The 18,479-nt window shown below is 33.1% G+C and overlaps 7 non-coding genes across 7 annotated transcripts; all 7 read left to right on the top strand.

Annotated features, from left to right (window-relative positions):
- Positions 1-1,544: 1,544 nt before the first annotated feature.
- TRNAQ-UUG (transfer RNA glutamine (anticodon UUG)) lies at positions 1,545-1,616 on the top strand. The gene has a single exon. It is a non-coding gene; the product is annotated as a tRNA-Gln (tRNA).
- Positions 1,617-4,841: 3,225 nt separating this feature from the next.
- On the top strand, positions 4,842-4,913 carry TRNAQ-UUG (transfer RNA glutamine (anticodon UUG)). The gene has a single exon. It is a non-coding gene; the product is annotated as a tRNA-Gln (tRNA).
- A 3,223-nt stretch (positions 4,914-8,136) lies between these two features.
- Positions 8,137-8,208, top strand: TRNAQ-UUG (transfer RNA glutamine (anticodon UUG)). The gene has a single exon. It is a non-coding gene; the product is annotated as a tRNA-Gln (tRNA).
- Positions 8,209-11,433: 3,225 nt separating this feature from the next.
- Positions 11,434-11,505, top strand: TRNAQ-UUG (transfer RNA glutamine (anticodon UUG)). The gene has a single exon. It is a non-coding gene; the product is annotated as a tRNA-Gln (tRNA).
- A 3,222-nt stretch (positions 11,506-14,727) lies between these two features.
- Positions 14,728-14,799, top strand: TRNAQ-UUG (transfer RNA glutamine (anticodon UUG)). Its single transcript has one exon. It is a non-coding gene; the product is annotated as a tRNA-Gln (tRNA).
- A 1,565-nt stretch (positions 14,800-16,364) lies between these two features.
- Positions 16,365-16,436, top strand: TRNAQ-UUG (transfer RNA glutamine (anticodon UUG)). The gene has a single exon. It is a non-coding gene; the product is annotated as a tRNA-Gln (tRNA).
- A 1,585-nt stretch (positions 16,437-18,021) lies between these two features.
- TRNAQ-UUG (transfer RNA glutamine (anticodon UUG)) lies at positions 18,022-18,093 on the top strand. The gene has a single exon. It is a non-coding gene; the product is annotated as a tRNA-Gln (tRNA).
- The last annotated feature ends 386 nt before the right edge of the window (positions 18,094-18,479 follow it).

The raw sequence follows: 18,479 nt of genomic DNA on the forward strand, positions 1-18,479 counted from the left end.
TTCAAAGTATGAGTATTGCAAATCTTCATTTACAATTCATATAAATTCCATCATTTTCAGTGGTGTCCTTTGTCTAAACTCATTTTTAAACTTTTCAAATTAGAAGTATGTCAAATATTTGGAAATAAGAAAAGATGCAATAAGAATGCTGAGATCCATTACTTGTGCTCTGGTGTTCAGAAATTCTCCATTTTAATTTTTTTTACTTCAGTGTGCACTAATGGGAGGGGAGAACGTATCTTCTTCTTCTAGTAACACCTAGTGCCCTCTATGTTTGAGCAGCAATATAATAACTGATTAATTTGCCCTTGCAAATCTTAGGTATGCCATATTGCTCGATTTGAGACAAAAGTCAATGAGCCGTGTAGAGAAAAATCTTCATCAGCCAAAGGATGACACTCATGCTGGCTTCTGATATGGATTTGAAGAGATTTTGTGATATATGTGTCTATTATGTTTTCAAGTATTCATGCTACACCGATGAGCTTGTTCCATTCTTGTCCATCAAGAAAAGCAAGAGACCAACACAGTGATCGAACCCATGACCGTTGCATTATGAGCACCACGCTCTAACCAACTGAGCTAACTGGCCACAGATGTTACTCGATGCAAACACAAAACTGGCAAATGTACCTCAAAGCACAGAACATATTTTGTTTGCTTAGCATTTAATTTTTCTAGAAACATCTTAAGCCATAGTCACTTGAAGCATGGGTATCATAAAAATGCTCCAGTTTCTTTCCACATTGCAAAAAAAAAAATGATTAGATAGGACAACAACAAAGATTAATGCATCTAATAATAGTATAAAAATAGACAATTTAGACAAGGAGTAAATGCAATTCTAAGCAAAATCAATCTGATAAATGTAATGCACAATCTTTCTTATCCATTTACAGATTGTTGATAAAGATAATCCCAGGATGTAATTCATTATGTGTTAAATTTAGTATGTTTTACCAAGTTGTGTATAAATAGCTTTTAACACAAAAAATATATAATGGGGAAGTAGCTTAATGTGCACTTTGGAAACAGAGAATGCTAGCACATTTTGGAATGCAAAGCTTAAGAAAATACAAACTTCAATCCATAGGAAAGCACTTTTTGTTCAGTCTACACTCTGTAATCATACTATAGCTTAATTTACAAATTGTGATGTCATAATCAGACTTAACTCACAAGAGACTTTCATCCTTGGTCTATAAAAAAGGCAGTCCTCTGTTATAAAGCTTGAAACAATTGTAAGTGGCTGATATGCAAATATGACAATACAGAAAAACTGTCAATTAAATGCTAGGATAACATAAAGGGTGATGCTCCAACTGAAATTGGTCCTAGGCATTTGGGTTTCTAATATTTATCTTCTCCTTAAAAATAGGTTACTTTTTATATATTATCATTGGTTTTAGACAAATATTCTACATAACACCTATTGCATCCCTGAACTTATTAGAAACTTGAAATCATATATATAAAGTATTGAATTTCTTTTCTTTGCATTTAAAAGATGAGCTCAGTTCAGTAGTAGTCTTTGCTCAGTTGAGGGTTCCATGGTGTAATGGTTAGCACGCTGGACTTTGAATCCAGTAATCCGAGTTCAAATCTCGGTGGGACCTAATGTTGATTATTTCTCCTTTTGTTTAAAGCTCCATTTTCATTCAAAGTATGAGTATTGCAAATCTTCATTTACAATTCATATAAATTCCATCATTTTCAGTGGTGTCCTTTGTCTAAACTAATTTTTTAACTTTTCAAATCAGAAGTATGTCAAATATTTGGAAATAAGAATGCAGAGATCCATTACTTGTGCTCTGGTGTTTAGAAATTCTCCATTTTAATTTTTTTTACTTCAGTGTGCACTAATGAGAGGGGAGAACGTATCTTCTTCTTCTAGTAACACCTAGTGCCCTCTATGTTTGAGCAGCAATATAATAACTGATTAATTTGCCCTTGCAAATCTTAGGTATGCCATATTGCTCGATTTGAGACAAAAGTCAATGAGCCATGTAGAGAAAAATCTTCATCAGCCAAAGGATGACACTCATGCTGGCTTCTGATATGGATTTGAAGAGATTTTGTGATATATGTGTCCATTATGTTTTCAAGTATTCATGCTACACCAATGAGCTTATTCCATTCTTGTCCATCAAGAAAAGAAAGTAGCCAAAACAGGGATCGAACCCATGAACTTGTCATTACGAGCGCCACCCTCTAACCAACTGAGCTAACTGGCCACAGATGTTACTAGAAGCAAACACAAAACTGGCAAATGTACCTCAAAGCACAGAACATATTTTGTTTGCATAGCATTTCAAGAAACAGCTTAAGCCATAGTCACTTGAAGCATGGGTATCATAAAAATGCACCAGTTTCTTTCCACATTGCAAAATAAAAAAATGATTAGATGGGACAACAATAAAGATTAATGCATCTAATAATAGTATAAACATAGACAATTTAGATAAGGAGTAAATGCAATTCTAAGCAAAATCAATCTGATAAATCTAATGCACAATCTTTCTTATCCATTTACAGATTGTTGATAAAGATAAACCCAGGATGTAATTCATTATGTGTTAAATTTAGTATGTTTTACCAAGTTGTGTATAAATAACTTTTAACACAAAAAATATATAATGGGGAAGTAGCTTAACATGCCCTTTGGAAATAGAGAATGCTAGCACATTTTGGAATGCAAAGCTTAAGAAAATACAAACTTCAATCCATAGGAAAGCACGTTTTGTTCAGTCTACACTTTGTAATCATACTATAGCTTAATTTACAAATTGTGATGTCATAATCAGACTTAACTCACAAGAGACTTTCATCCTTGGTCTATAAAAAAAGGCAGTCCTCTGTTATAAAGCTTGAAACAATTGTAAGCGGCTGATATGCAAATATGACAATACAGAAAAACTGTCAATTCAATGCTAGGATAACATAAGGGGTGATGCTCCAACTGAAATTGGTCCTAGGTATTTCGGTTTCTAGTATTTATCTTCTCCTTAAAAATAGGTTACTTTTTATATATTATCATTGGTTTTAGACAAATATTCTACATAACACCTATTGCATCCCTGAGCTTATTAGAAACTTGAAATCATATATATAAAGTATTGAATTTCTTTTCTTTGCATTTAAAAGATGAGCTCAGTTCAGTAGAAGTCTTGGCTCAGTTGAGGGTTCCATGGTGTAATGATTAGCACTCTGGACTTTGAATCCAGTAATCCAAGTTCTAATCTTGGTGGGACCTAATGTTGATTATTTCTCCTTTTGTTTAAAGCTCCATTTTCATTCAAAGTATGAGTATTGCAAATCTTCATTTACAATTCATATAAATTCCATCATTTTCAGTGGTGTCCTTTGTCTAAACTCATTTTTAAACTTTTCAAATCAGAAGTATGTCAAATATTTGGAAATAAGAAAAGATGCAATAAGAATGCTGAGATCCATTACTTGTGCTCTGGTGTTTAGAAATTCTCCATTTTAATTTTTTTTACTTCAGTGTGCACTAATGAGAGGGGAGAACATATCTTCTTCTTCTAGTAACACCTAGTGCCCTCTATGTTTGAGCAGCAATATAATAACTGATTAATTTGCCCTTGCAAATCTTAGGTATGCCATATTGCTCGATTTGAGACAAAAGTCAATGAGCCATGTAGAGAAAAATCTTCATCAGCCAAAGGATGACACTCATGCTGGCTTCTGATATGGATTTGAAGAGATTTTGTGATATATGTGTCTATTATGTTTTCAAGTATTCATGCTACACCGATGAGCTTATTCCATTCTTGTCCATAAAGAAAAGCAAGTAGCCAAATCAGGGTTCGAACCCATGACCTTGGCATTACGAGCGCCACGCTTTAACCAACTGAGCTAACTGGCCACAGATGTTACTAGAAGCAAACACAAGACTGGCAAATGTACCTCAAAGCACAGAACATATTTTGTTTGCATAGCATTTAATTTTTCAAGGAACAGCTTAAGCCATAGAGTCACTTGAAGCATGGGTATCATAAAAATGCACCAGTTTCTTTCCACATTGCAAAATAAAAAAATGATTAGATAGGACAACAACAAAGATTAATGCATCTAATAATAGTATAAAAATAGACAATTTAGACAAAGAGTAAATGCAATTCTAAGCAAAATCAATCTGATAAATCTAATGCACAATCTTTCTTATACATTTACAGATTGTTGATAAAGATAATCCCAGGATGTAATTCATTATGTGTTAAATTTAGTATGCTTTACCAAGTTGTGTATAAATAACTTTTAACACAAAAAATATATAATGGGGAAGTAGCTTAATGTGCCCTTTGGAAATAGAGAATGCTAGCACATTTTGGAATGCAAATCTTAAGAAAATACAAACTTCAATCCATAGGAAAGCACTTTTTGTACAGTCTACACTCTGTAATCATACTATAGCTTAATTTACAAATTGTGATGTCATAATCAGACTTAACTCACAAGAGACTTTCATCCTTGGTCTATAAAAAAAGGCAGTCCTCTGTTATAAAGCTTGAAACAATTGTAAGTGGCTGATATGCAAATATGACAATACATAAAAACTGTAAATTCAATGCTAGGATAACATAAGGGGTGATGCTCCAACTGAAATTGGTCCTAGGCATTTGGGTTTCTAGTATTTATCTTCTCCTTAAAAATAGGTTACTTTTTATATATTATCATTGGTTTTAGACAAATATTCTACATACACCTATTGCATCCCTGAGCTTATTAGAAACCTGAAATCATATATATAAAGTATTGAATTTCTTTTCTTTGCATTTAAAAGATGAGCTCAGTTCAGTAGAAGTCTTTGCTCAGTTGAGGGTTCCATAGTGTAATGGTTAGCACTCTGGACTTTGAATTCAGTAATCCGAGTTCAAATCTCGGTGGGACCTAATGTTGATTATTTCTCCTTTTTTTTAAAGCTCCATTTTCATTCAAAGTATGAGTATTGCAAATCTTCATTTAAAATTCATATAAATTCCATCATTTTCAGTGGTGTCCTTTGTCTAAACTAATTTTTTAACTTTTCAAATCAGAAGTATGTCAAATATTTGGAAATAAGAATGCAGAGATCCATTACTTGTGCTCTGGTGTTTAGAAATTCTCCATTTTAATTTTTTTTACTTCAGTGTGCACTAATGAGAGGGGAGAACGTATCTTCTTCTTCTAGTAACACCTAGTGCCCTCTATGTTTGAGCAGCAATATAATAACTGATTAATTTGCCCTTGCAAATCTTAGGTATGCCATATTGCTCGATTTGAGACAAAAGTCAATGAGCCATGTAGAGAAAAATCTTCATCAGCCAAAGGATGACACTCATGCTGGCTTCTGATATGGATTTGAAGAGATTTTGTGATATATGTGTCCATTATGTTTTCAAGTATTCATGCTACACCAATGAGCTTATTCCATTCTTGTCCATCAACAAAAGAAAGTAGCCAAAACAGGGATTGAACCCATGAACTTGTCATTACGAGCGCCACCCTCTAACCAACTGAGCTAACTGGCCACAGATGTTACTAGAAGCAAACACAAAACTGGCAAATGTACCTCAAAGCACAGAACATATTTTGTTTGCATAGCATTTCAAGAAACAGCTTAAGCCATAGTCACTTGAAGCATGGGTATCATAAAAATGCACCAGTTTCTTTCCACATTGCAAAATAAAAAAATGATTAGATGGGACAACAATAAAGATTAATGCATCTAATAATAGTATAAACATAGACAATTTAGATAAGGAGTAAATGCAATTCTAAGCAAAATCAATCTGATAAATCTAATGCACAATCTTTCTTATCCATTTACAGATTGTTGATAAAGATAAACCCAGGATGTAATTCATTATGTGTTAAATTTAGTATGTTTTACCAAGTTGTGTATAAATAACTTTTAACACAAAAAATATATAATGGGGAAGTAGCTTAACATGCCCTTTGGAAATAGAGAATGCTAGCACATTTTGGAATGCAAAGCTTAAGAAAATACAAACTTCAATCCATAGGAAAGCACGTTTTGTTCAGTCTACACTTTGTAATCATACTATAGCTTAATTTACAAATTGTGATGTCATAATCAGACTTAACTCACAAGAGACTTTCATCCTTGGTCTATAAAAAAAGGCAGTCCTCTGTTATAAAGCTTGAAACAATTGTAAGCGGCTGATATGCAAATATGACAATACAGAAAAACTGTCAATTCAATGCTAGGATAACATAAGGGGTGATGCTCCAACTGAAATTGGTCCTAGGTATTTCGGTTTCTAGTATTTATCTTCTCCTTAAAAATAGGTTACTTTTTATATATTATCATTGGTTTTAGACAAATATTCTACATAACACCTATTGCATCCCTGAGCTTATTAGAAACTTGAAATCATATATATAAAGTATTGAATTTCTTTTCTTTGCATTTAAAAGATGAGCTCAGTTCAGTAGAAGTCTTGGCTCAGTTGAGGGTTCCATGGTGTAATGATTAGCACTCTGGACTTTGAATCCAGTAATCCAAGTTCTAATCTTGGTGGGACCTAATGTTGATTATTTCTCCTTTTGTTTAAAGCTCCATTTTCATTCAAAGTATGAGTATTGCAAATCTTCATTTACAATTCATATAAATTCCATCATTTTCAGTGGTGTCCTTTGTCTAAACTCATTTTTAAACTTTTCAAATCAGAAGTATGTCAAATATTTGGAAATAAGAAAAGATGCAATAAGAATGCTGAGATCCATTACTTGTGCTCTGGTGTTCAGAAATTCTCCATTTTAATTTTTTTTACTTCAGTGTGCACTAATGGGAGGGGAGAACGTATCTTCTTCTTCTAGTAACACCTAGTGCCCTCTATGTTTGAGCAGCAATATAATAACTGATTAATTTGCCCTTGCAAATCTTAGGTATGCCATATTGCTCGATTTGAGACAAAAGTCAATGAGCCGTGTAGAGAAAAATCTTCATCAGCCAAAGGATGACACTCATGCTGGCTTCTGATATGGATTTGAAGAGATTTTGTGATATATGTGTCTATTATGTTTTCAAGTATTCATGCTACACCGATGAGCTTGTTCCATTCTTGTCCATCAAGAAAAGCAAGAGACCAACACAGTGATCGAACCCATGACCGTTGCATTATGAGCACCACGCTCTAACCAACTGAGCTAACTGGCCACAGATGTTACTCGATGCAAACACAAAACTGGCAAATGTACCTCAAAGCACAGAACATATTTTGTTTGCTTAGCATTTAATTTTTCTAGAAACATCTTAAGCCATAGTCACTTGAAGCATGGGTATCATAAAAATGCTCCAGTTTCTTTCCACATTGCAAAATAAAAAAATGATTAGATAGGACAACAACAAAGATTAATGCATCTAATAATAGTATAAAAATAGACAATTTAGACAAGGAGTAAATGCAATTCTAAGCAAAATCAATCTGATAAATCTAATGCACAATCTTTCTTATCCATTTACAGATTGTTGATAAAGATAATCCCAGGATGTAATTCATTATGTGTTAAATTTAGTATGTTTTACCAAGTTGTGTATAAATAGCTTTTAACACAAAAAATATATAATGGGGAAGTAGCTTAATGTGCACTTTGGAAACAGAGAATGCTAGCACATTTTGGAATGCAAAGCTTAAGAAAATACAAACTTCAATCCATAGGAAAGCACTTTTTGTTCAGTCTACACTCTGTAATCATACTATAGCTTAATTTACAAATTGTGATGTCATAATCAGACTTAACTCACAAGAGACTTTCATCCTTGGTCTATAAAAAAGGCAGTCCTCTGTTATAAAGCTTGAAACAATTGTAAGTGGCTGATATGCAAATATGACAATACAGAAAAACTGTCAATTAAATGCTAGGATAACATAAAGGGTGATGCTCCAACTGAAATTGGTCCTAGGCATTTGGGTTTCTAATATTTATCTTCTCCTTAAAAATAGGTTACTTTTTATATATTATCATTGGTTTTAGACAAATATTCTACATAACACCTATTGCATCCCTGAACTTATTAGAAACTTGAAATCATATATATAAAGTATTGAATTTCTTTTCTTTGCATTTAAAAGATGAGCTCAGTTCAGTAGTAGTCTTTGCTCAGTTGAGGGTTCCATGGTGTAATGGTTAGCACTCTGGACTTTGAATCCAGTAATCCGAGTTCAAATCTCGGTGGGACCTAATGTTGATTATTTCTCCTTTTGTTTAAAGCTCCATTTTCATTCAAAGTATGAGTATTGCAAATCTTCATTTACAATTCATATAAATTCCATCATTTTCAGTGGTGTCCTTTGTCTAAACTCATTTTTTAACTTTTCAAATCAGAAGTATGTCAAATATTTGGAAATAAGAATGCAGAGATCCATTACTTGTGCTCTGGTGTTTAGAAATTCTCCATTTTAATTTTTTTTACTTCAGTGTGCACTAATGAGAGGGGAGAACGTATCTTCTTCTTCTAGTAACACCTAGTGCCCTCTATGTTTGAGCAGCAATATAATAACTGATTAATTTGCCCTTGCAAATCTTAGGTATGCCATATTGCTCGATTTGAGACAAAAGTCAATGAGCCATGTAGAGAAAAATCTTCATCAGCCAAAGGATGACACTCATGCTGGCTTCTGATATGGATTTGAAGAGATTTTGTGATATATGTGTCCATTATGTTTTCAAGTATTCATGCTACACCAATGAGCTTATTCCATTCTTGTCCATCAAGAAAAGAAAGTAGCCAAAACAGGGATCGAACCCATGAACTTGTCATTACGAGCGCCACCCTCTAACCAACTGAGCTAACTGGCCACAGATGTTACTAGAAGCAAACACAAAACTGGCAAATGTACCTCAAAGCACAGAACATATTTTGTTTGCATAGCATTTCAAGAAACAGCTTAAGCCATAGTCACTTGAAGCATGGGTATCATAAAAATGCACCAGTTTCTTTCCACATTGCAAAATAAAAAAATGATTAGATGGGACAACAATAAAGATTAATGCATCTAATAATAGTATAAACATAGACAATTTAGATAAGGAGTAAATGCAATTCTAAGCAAAATCAATCTGATAAATCTAATGCACAATCTTTCTTATCCATTTACAGATTGTTGATAAAGATAAACCCAGGATGTAATTCATTATGTGTTAAATTTAGTATGTTTTACCAAGTTGTGTATAAATAACTTTTAACACAAAAAATATATAATGGGGAAGTAGCTTAACATGCCCTTTGGAAATAGAGAATGCTAGCACATTTTGGAATGCAAAGCTTAAGAAAATACAAACTTCAATCCATAGGAAAGCACGTTTTGTTCAGTCTACACTTTGTAATCATACTATAGCTTAATTTACAAATTGTGATGTCATAATCAGACTTAACTCACAAGAGACTTTCATCCTTGGTCTATAAAAAAAGGCAGTCCTCTGTTATAAAGCTTGAAACAATTGTAAGCGGCTGATATGCAAATATGACAATACAGAAAAACTGTCAATTCAATGCTAGGATAACATAAGGGGTGATGCTCCAACTGAAATTGGTCCTAGGTATTTCGGTTTCTAGTATTTATCTTCTCCTTAAAAATAGGTTACTTTTTATATATTATCATTGGTTTTAGACAAATATTCTACATAACACCTATTGCATCCCTGAGCTTATTAGAAACTTGAAATCATATATATAAAGTATTGAATTTCTTTTCTTTGCATTTAAAAGATGAGCTCAGTTCAGTAGAATTCTTGGCTCAGTTGAGGGTTCCATGGTGTAATGATTAGCACTCTGGACTTTGAATCCAGTAATCCAAGTTCTAATCTTGGTGGGACCTAATGTTGATTATTTCTCCTTTTGTTTAAAGCTCCATTTTCATTCAAAGTATGAGTATTGCAAATCTTCATTTACAATTCATATAAATTCCATCATTTTCAGTGGTGTCCTTTGTCTAAACTCATTTTTAAACTTTTCAAATCAGAAGTATGTCAAATATTTGGAAATAAGAAAAGATGCAATAAGAATGCTGAGATCCATTACTTGTGCTCTGGTGTTTAGAAATTCTCCATTTTAATTTTTTTTACTTCAGTGTGCACTAATGAGAGGGGAGAACATATCTTCTTCTTCTAGTAACACCTAGTGCCCTCTATGTTTGAGCAGCAATATAATAACTGATTAATTTGCCCTTGCAAATCTTAGGTATGCCATATTGCTCGATTTGAGACAAAAGTCAATGAGCCATGTAGAGAAAAATCTTCATCAGCCAAAGGATGACACTCATGCTGGCTTCTGATATGGATTTGAAGAGATTTTGTGATATATGTGTCTATTATGTTTTCAAGTATTCATGCTACACCGATGAGCTTATTCCATTCTTGTCCATAAAGAAAAGCAAGTAGCCAAATCAGGGTTCGAACCCATGACCTTGGCATTACGAGCGCCACGCTTTAACCAACTGAGCTAACTGGCCACAGATGTTACTAGAAGCAAACACAAGACTGGCAAATGTACCTCAAAGCACAGAACATATTTTGTTTGCATAGCATTTAATTTTTCAAGGAACAGCTTAAGCCATAGAGTCACTTGAAGCATGGGTATCATAAAAATGCACCAGTTTCTTTCCACATTGCAAAATAAAAAAATGATTAGATAGGACAACAACAAAGATTAATGCATCTAATAATAGTATAAAAATAGACAATTTAGACAAAGAGTAAATGCAATTCTAAGCAAAATCAATCTGATAAATCTAATGCACAATCTTTCTTATACATTTACAGATTGTTGATAAAGATAATCCCAGGATGTAATTCATTATGTGTTAAATTTAGTATGCTTTACCAAGTTGTGTATAAATAACTTTTAACACAAAAAATATATAATGGGGAAGTAGCTTAATGTGCCCTTTGGAAATAGAGAATGCTAGCACATTTTGGAATGCAAATCTTAAGAAAATACAAACTTCAATCCATAGGAAAGCACTTTTTGTACAGTCTACACTCTGTAATCATACTATAGCTTAATTTACAAATTGTGATGTCATAATCAGACTTAACTCACAAGAGACTTTCATCCTTGGTCTATAAAAAAAGGCAGTCCTCTGTTATAAAGCTTGAAACAATTGTAAGTGGCTGATATGCAAATATGACAATACATAAAAACTGTAAATTCAATGCTAGGATAACATAAGGGGTGATGCTCCAACTGAAATTGGTCCTAGGCATTTGGGTTTCTAGTATTTATCTTCTCCTTAAAAATAGGTTACTTTTTATATATTATCATTGGTTTTAGACAAATATTCTACATACACCTATTGCATCCCTGAGCTTATTAGAAACCTGAAATCATATATATAAAGTATTGAATTTCTTTTCTTTGCATTTAAAAGATGAGCTCAGTTCAGTAGAAGTCTTTGCTCAGTTGAGGGTTCCATAGTGTAATGGTTAGCACTCTGGACTTTGAATTCAGTAATCCGAGTTCAAATCTCGGTGGGACCTAATGTTGATTATTTCTCCTTTTTTTTAAAGCTCCATTTTCATTCAAAGTATGAGTATTGCAAATCTTCATTTAAAATTCATATAAATTCCATCATTTTCAGTGGTGTCCTTTGTCTAAACTAATTTTTTAACTTTTCAAATCAGAAGTATGTCAAATATTTGGAAATAAGAATGCAGAGATCCATTACTTGTGCTCTGGTGTTTAGAAATTCTCCATTTTAATTTTTTTTACTTCAGTGTGCACTAATGAGAGGGGAGAACGTATCTTCTTCTTCTAGTAACACCTAGTGCCCTCTATGTTTGAGCAGCAATATAATAACTGATTAATTTGCCCTTGCAAATCTTAGGTATGCCATATTGCTCGATTTGAGACAAAAGTCAATGAGCCATGTAGAGAAAAATCTTCATCAGCCAAAGGATGACACTCATGCTGGCTTCTGATATGGATTTGAAGAGATTTTGTGATATATGTGTCCATTATGTTTTCAAGTATTCATGCTACACCAATGAGCTTATTCCATTCTTGTCCATCAAGAAAAGAAAGTAGCCAAAACAGGGATTGAACCCATGAACTTGTCATTACGAGCGCCACCCTCTAACCAACTGAGCTAACTGGCCACAGATGTTACTAGAAGCAAACACAAAACTGGCAAATGTACCTCAAAGCACAGAACATATTTTGTTTGCATAGCATTTCAAGAAACAGCTTAAGCCATAGTCACTTGAAGCATGGGTATCATAAAAATGCACCAGTTTCTTTCCACATTGCAAAATAAAAAAATGATTAGATGGGACAACAATAAAGATTAATGCATCTAATAATAGTATAAACATAGACAATTTAGATAAGGAGTAAATGCAATTCTAAGCAAAATCAATCTGATAAATCTAATGCACAATCTTTCTTATCCATTTACAGATTGTTGATAAAGATAAACCAGGATGTAATTCATTATGTGTTAAATTTAGTATGTTTTACCAAGTTGTGTATAAATAACTTTTAACACAAAAAATATATAATGGGGAAGTAGCTTAACATGCCCTTTGGAAATAGAGAATGCTAGCACATTTTGGAATGCAAAGCTTAAGAAAATACAAACTTCAATCCATAGGAAAGCACGTTTTGTTCAGTCTACACTTTGTAATCATACTATAGCTTAATTTACAAATTGTGATGTCATAATCAGACTTAACTCACAAGAGACTTTCATCCTTGGTCTATAAAAAAAGGCAGTCCTCTGTTATAAAGCTTGAAACAATTGTAAGCGGCTGATATGCAAATATGACAATACAGAAAAACTGTCAATTCAATGCTAGGATAACATAAGGGGTGATGCTCCAACTGAAATTGGTCCTAGGTATTTCGGTTTCTAGTATTTATCTTCTCCTTAAAAATAGGTTACTTTTTATATATTATCATTGGTTTTAGACAAATATTCTACATAACACCTATTGCATCCCTGAGCTTATTAGAAACTTGAAATCATATATATAAAGTATTGAATTTCTTTTCTTTGCATTTAAAAGATGAGCTCAGTTCAGTAGAAGTCTTGGCTCAGTTGAGGGTTCCATGGTGTAATGATTAGCACTCTGGTCTTTGAATCCAGTAATCCAAGTTCTAATCTTGGTGGGACCTAATGTTGATTATTTCTCCTTTTGTTTAAAGCTCCATTTTCATTCAAAGTATGAGTATTGCAAATCTTCATTTACAATTCATATAAATTCCATCATTTTCAGTGGTGTCCTTTGTCTAAACTCATTTTTAAACTTTTCAAATCAGAAGTATGTCAAATATTTGGAAATAAGAAAAGATGCAATAAGAATGCTGAGATCCATTACTTGTGCTCTGGTGTTCAGAAATTCTCCATTTTAATTTTTTTTACTTCAGTGTGCACTAATGGGAGGGGAGAACGTATCTTCTTCTTCTAGTAACACCTAGTGCCCTCTATGTTTGAGCAGCAATATAATAACTGATTAATTTGCCCTTGCAAATCTTAGGTATGCCATATTGCTCGATTTGAGACAAAAGTCAATGAGCCGTGTAGAGAAAAATCTTCATCAGCCAAAGGATGACACTCATGCTGGCTTCTGATATGGATTTGAAGAGATTTTGTGATATATGTGTCTATTATGTTTTCAAATATTCATGCTACACCGATGAGCTTGTTCCATTCTTGTCCATCAAGAAAAGCAAGAGACCAACACAGTGATCGAACCCATGACCGTTGCATTATGAGCACCACGCTCTAACCAACTGAGCTAACTGGCCACAGATGTTACTCGATGCAAACACAAAACTGGCAAATGTACCTCAAAGCACAGAACATATTTTGTTTGCTTAGCATTTAATTTTTCTAGAAACATCTTAAGCCATAGTCACTTGAAGCATGGGTATCATAAAAATGCTCCAGTTTCTTTCCACATTGCAAAATAAAAAAATGATTAGATAGGACAACAACAAAGATTAATGCATCTAATAATAGTATAAAAATAGACAATTTAGACAAGGAGTAAATGCAATTCTAAGCAAAATCAATCTGATAAATGTAATGCACAATCTTTCTTATCCATTTACAGATTGTTGATAAAGATAATCCCAGGATGTAATTCATTATGTGTTAAATTTAGTATGTTTTACCAAGTTGTGTATAAATAGCTTTTAACACAAAAAATATATAATGGGGAAGTAGCTTAATGTGCACTTTGGAAATAGAGAATGCTAGCACATTTTGGAATGCAAAGCTTAAGAAAATACAAACTTCAATCCATAGGAAAGCACTTTTTGTTCAGTCTACACTCTGTAATCATACTATAGCTTAATTTACAAATTGTGATGTCATAATCAGACTTAACTCACAAGAGACTTTCATCCTTGGTCTATAAAAAAGGCAGTCCTCTGTTATAAAGCTTGAAACAATTGTAAGTGGCTGATATGCAAATATGACAATACAGAAAAACTGTCAATTAAATGCTAGGATAACATAAAGGGTGATGCTCCAACTGAAATTGGTCCTAGGCATTTGGGTTTCTAATATTTATCTTCTCCTTAAAAATAGGTTACTTTTTATATATTATCATTGGTTTTAGACAAATATTCTACATAACACCTATTGCATCCCTGAACTTATTAGAAACTTGAAATCATATATATAAAGTATTGAATTTCTTTTCTTTGCATTTAAAAGATGAGCTCAGTTCAGTAGTAGTCTTTGCTCAGTTGAGGGTTCCATGGTGTAATGGTTAGCACTCTGGACTTTGAATCCAGTAATCCGAGTTCAAATCTCGGTGGGACCTAATGTTGATTATTTCTCCTTTTGTTTAAAGCTCCATTTTCATTCAAAGTATGAGTATTGCAAATCTTCATTTACAATTCATATAAATTCCATCATTTTCAGTGGTGTCCTTTGTCTAAACTAATTTTTTAAATTTTCAAATCAGAAGTATGTCAAATATTTGGAAATAAGAATGCAGAGATCCATTACTTGTGCTCTGGTGTTTAGAAATTCTCCATTTTAATTTTTTTTACTTCAGTGTGCACTAATGAGAGGGGAGAACGTATCTTCTTCTTCTAGTAACACCTAGTGCCCTCTATGTTTGAGCAGCAATATAATAACTGATTAATTTGCCCTTGCAAATCTTAGGTATGCCATATTGCTCGATTTGAGACAAAAGTCAATGAGCCATGTAGAGAAAAATCTTCATCAGCCAAAGGATGACACTCATGCTGGCTTCTGATATGGATTTGAAGAGATTTTGTGATATATGTGTCCATTATGTTTTCAAGTATTCATGCTACACCAATGAGCTTATTCCATTCTTGTCCATCAAGAAAAGAAAGTAGCCAAAACAGGGATCGAACCCATGAACTTGTCATTACGAGCGCCACCCTCTAACCAACTGAGCTAACTGGCCACAGATGTTACTAGAAGCAAACACAAAACTGGCAAATGTACCTCAAAGCACAGAACATATTTTGTTTGCATAGCATTTCAAGAAACAGCTTAAGCCATAGTCACTTGAAGCATGGGTATCATAAAAATGCACCAGTTTCTTTCCACATTGCAAAATAAAAAAATGATTAGATGGGACAACAATAAAGATTAATGCATCTAATAATAGTATAAACATAGACAATTTAGATAAGGAGTAAATGCAATTCTAAGCAAAATCAATCTGATAAATCTAATGCACAATCTTTCTTATCCATTTACAGATTGTTGATAAAGATAAACCCAGGATGTAATTCATTATGTGTTAAATTTAGTATGTTTTACCAAGTTGTGTATAAATAACTTTTAACACAAAAAATATATAATGGGGAAGTAGCTTAACATGCCCTTTGGAAATAGAGAATGCTAGCACATTTTGGAATGCAAAGCTTAAGAAAATACAAACTTCAATCCATAGGAAAGCACGTTTTGTTCAGTCTACACTTTGTAATCATACTATAGCTTAATTTACAAATTGTGATGTCATAATCAGACTTAACTCACAAGAGACTTTCATCCTTGGTCTATAAAAAAAGGCAGTCCTCTGTTATAAAGCTTGAAACAATTGTAAGCGGCTGATATGCAAATATGACAATACAGAAAAACTGTCAATTCAATGCTAGGATAACATAAGGGGTGATGCTCCAACTGAAATTGGTCCTAGGTATTTGGGTTTCTAGTATTTATCTTCTCCTTAAAAATAGGTTACTTTTTATATATTATCATTGGTTTTAGACAAATATTCTACATAACACCTATTGCATCCCTGAGCTTATTAGAAACTTGAAATCATATATATAAAGTATTGAATTTCTTTTCTTTGCATTTAAAAGATGAGCTCAGTTCAGTAGAAGTCTTTGCTCAGTTGAGGGTTCCATCGTGTAATGGTTAGCACTCTGGACTTTGAATCCAGTAATCCGAGTTCAAATCTCGGTGGGACCTAATGTTGATTATTTCTCCTTTAGTTTAAAGCTCCATTTTCATTCAAAGTATGAGTATTGCAAATCTTCATTTACAATTCATATAAATTCCATCATTTTCAGTGGTGTCCTTTGTCTAAACTCATTTTTAAACTTTTCAAATCAGAAGTATGTCAAATATTTGTAAATAAGAAAAGATGCAATAAGAATGCAGAGATCCATTACTTGTGCTCTGGTGTTTAGAAATTCTCCATTTTAATTTTTTTTACTTCAGTGTGCACTAATGGGAGGGGAGAACGTATCTTCTTCTTCTAGTAACACCTAGTGCCCTCTATGTTTGAGCAGCAATATAATAACTGATTAATTTGCCCTTGCAAATCTTAGGTATGCCATATTGCTCGATTTGAGACAAAAGTCAATGAGCCATGTAGAGAAAAATCTTCATCAGCCAAAGGATGACACTCATGCTGGCTTCTGATATGGATTTGAAGAGATTTTGTGATATATGTGTCTATTGTGTTTTCAAGTATTCATGCTACACCGATGAGCTTGTTCCATTCTTGTCCATCAAGAAATAGCAAGAGACCAACACAGTGATCGAACCCATGACCGTTGCATTATGAGCACCACGCTCTAACCAACTGAGCTAACTGGCCACAGATGTTACTCGATGCAAACACAAAACTGGCAAATGTACCTCAAAGCACAGAACATATTTTGTTTGCTTAGCATTTAATTTTTCAAGAAACATCTTAAGCCATAGTCACTTGAAGCATGGGTATCATAAAAATGCTCCAGTTTCTTTCCACATTGCAAAATAAAAAAATGATTAGATAGGACAACAACAAAGATTAATGCATCTAATAATAGTATAAAAATAGACAATTTAGACAAGGAGTAAATGCAATTCTAAGCAAAATCAATCTGATAAATGTAATGCACAATCTTTCTTATCCATTTACAGATTGTTGATAAAGATAATCCCAGGATGTAATTCATTATGTGTTAAATTTAGTATGTTTTACCAAGTTGTGTATAAATAACTTTTAACACAAAAAATATATAATGGGGAAGTAGCTTAATGTGCCCTTTGGAAATAGAGAATGCTAGCACATTTTGGAATGCAAAGCTTAAGAAAATACAAACTTCAATCCATAGGAAAGCACTTTTTGTTCAGTCTACACTCTGTAATCATACTATAGCTTAATTTACAAATTGTGATGTCATAATAAGACTTAACTCACAAGAGACTTTCATCCTTGGTCTATAAAAAAGGCAGTCCTCTGTTATAAAGCTTGAAACAATTGTAAGTGGCTGATATGCAAATATGACAATACAGAAAAACTGTCAATTCAATGCTAGGATAACATAAAGGGTGATGCTCCAACTGAAATTGGTCCTAGGCATTTGGGTTTCTAATATTTATCTTCTCCTTAAAAATAGGTTACTTTTTATATATTTATTGGTTTTAGACAAATATTCTACATAACACCTATTGCATCCCTGAACTTATTAGAAACTTGAAATCATATATATAAAGTATTGAATTTCTTTTCTTTGCATTTAAAAGATGAGCTCAGTTCAGTAGAAGTCTTTGCTCAGTTGAGGGTTCCATGGTGTAATGGTTAGCACTCTGGACTTTGAATCCAGTAATCCGAGTTCAAATCTCGGTGGGACCTAATGTTGATTATTTCTCCTTTTGTTTAAAGCTCCATTTTCATTCAAAGTATGAGTATTGCAAATCTTCATTTACAATTCATATAAATTCCATCATTTTCAGTGGTGTCCTTTGTCTAAACTAATTTTTTAACTTTTCAAATCAGAAGTATGTCAAATATTTGGAAATAAGAAAAGATGCAATAAGAATGCAGAGATCCATTACTTGTGCTCTGGTGTTTAGAAATTCTCCATTTGAATTTTTTTTTACATCAGTGTGCACTAATGAGAGGGGAGAACGTATCTTCTTCTTCTAGTAACACCTAGTGCCCTCTATGTTTGAGCAGCAATATAATAACTGATTAATTTGCCCTTGCAAATCTTAGGTATGCCATATTGCTCGATTTGA

Source organism: Pseudophryne corroboree, chromosome 11, assembly GCF_028390025.1.
Source record: "Pseudophryne corroboree isolate aPseCor3 chromosome 11, aPseCor3.hap2, whole genome shotgun sequence".
NCBI lineage: Eukaryota > Metazoa > Chordata > Amphibia > Anura > Myobatrachidae > Pseudophryne > Pseudophryne corroboree.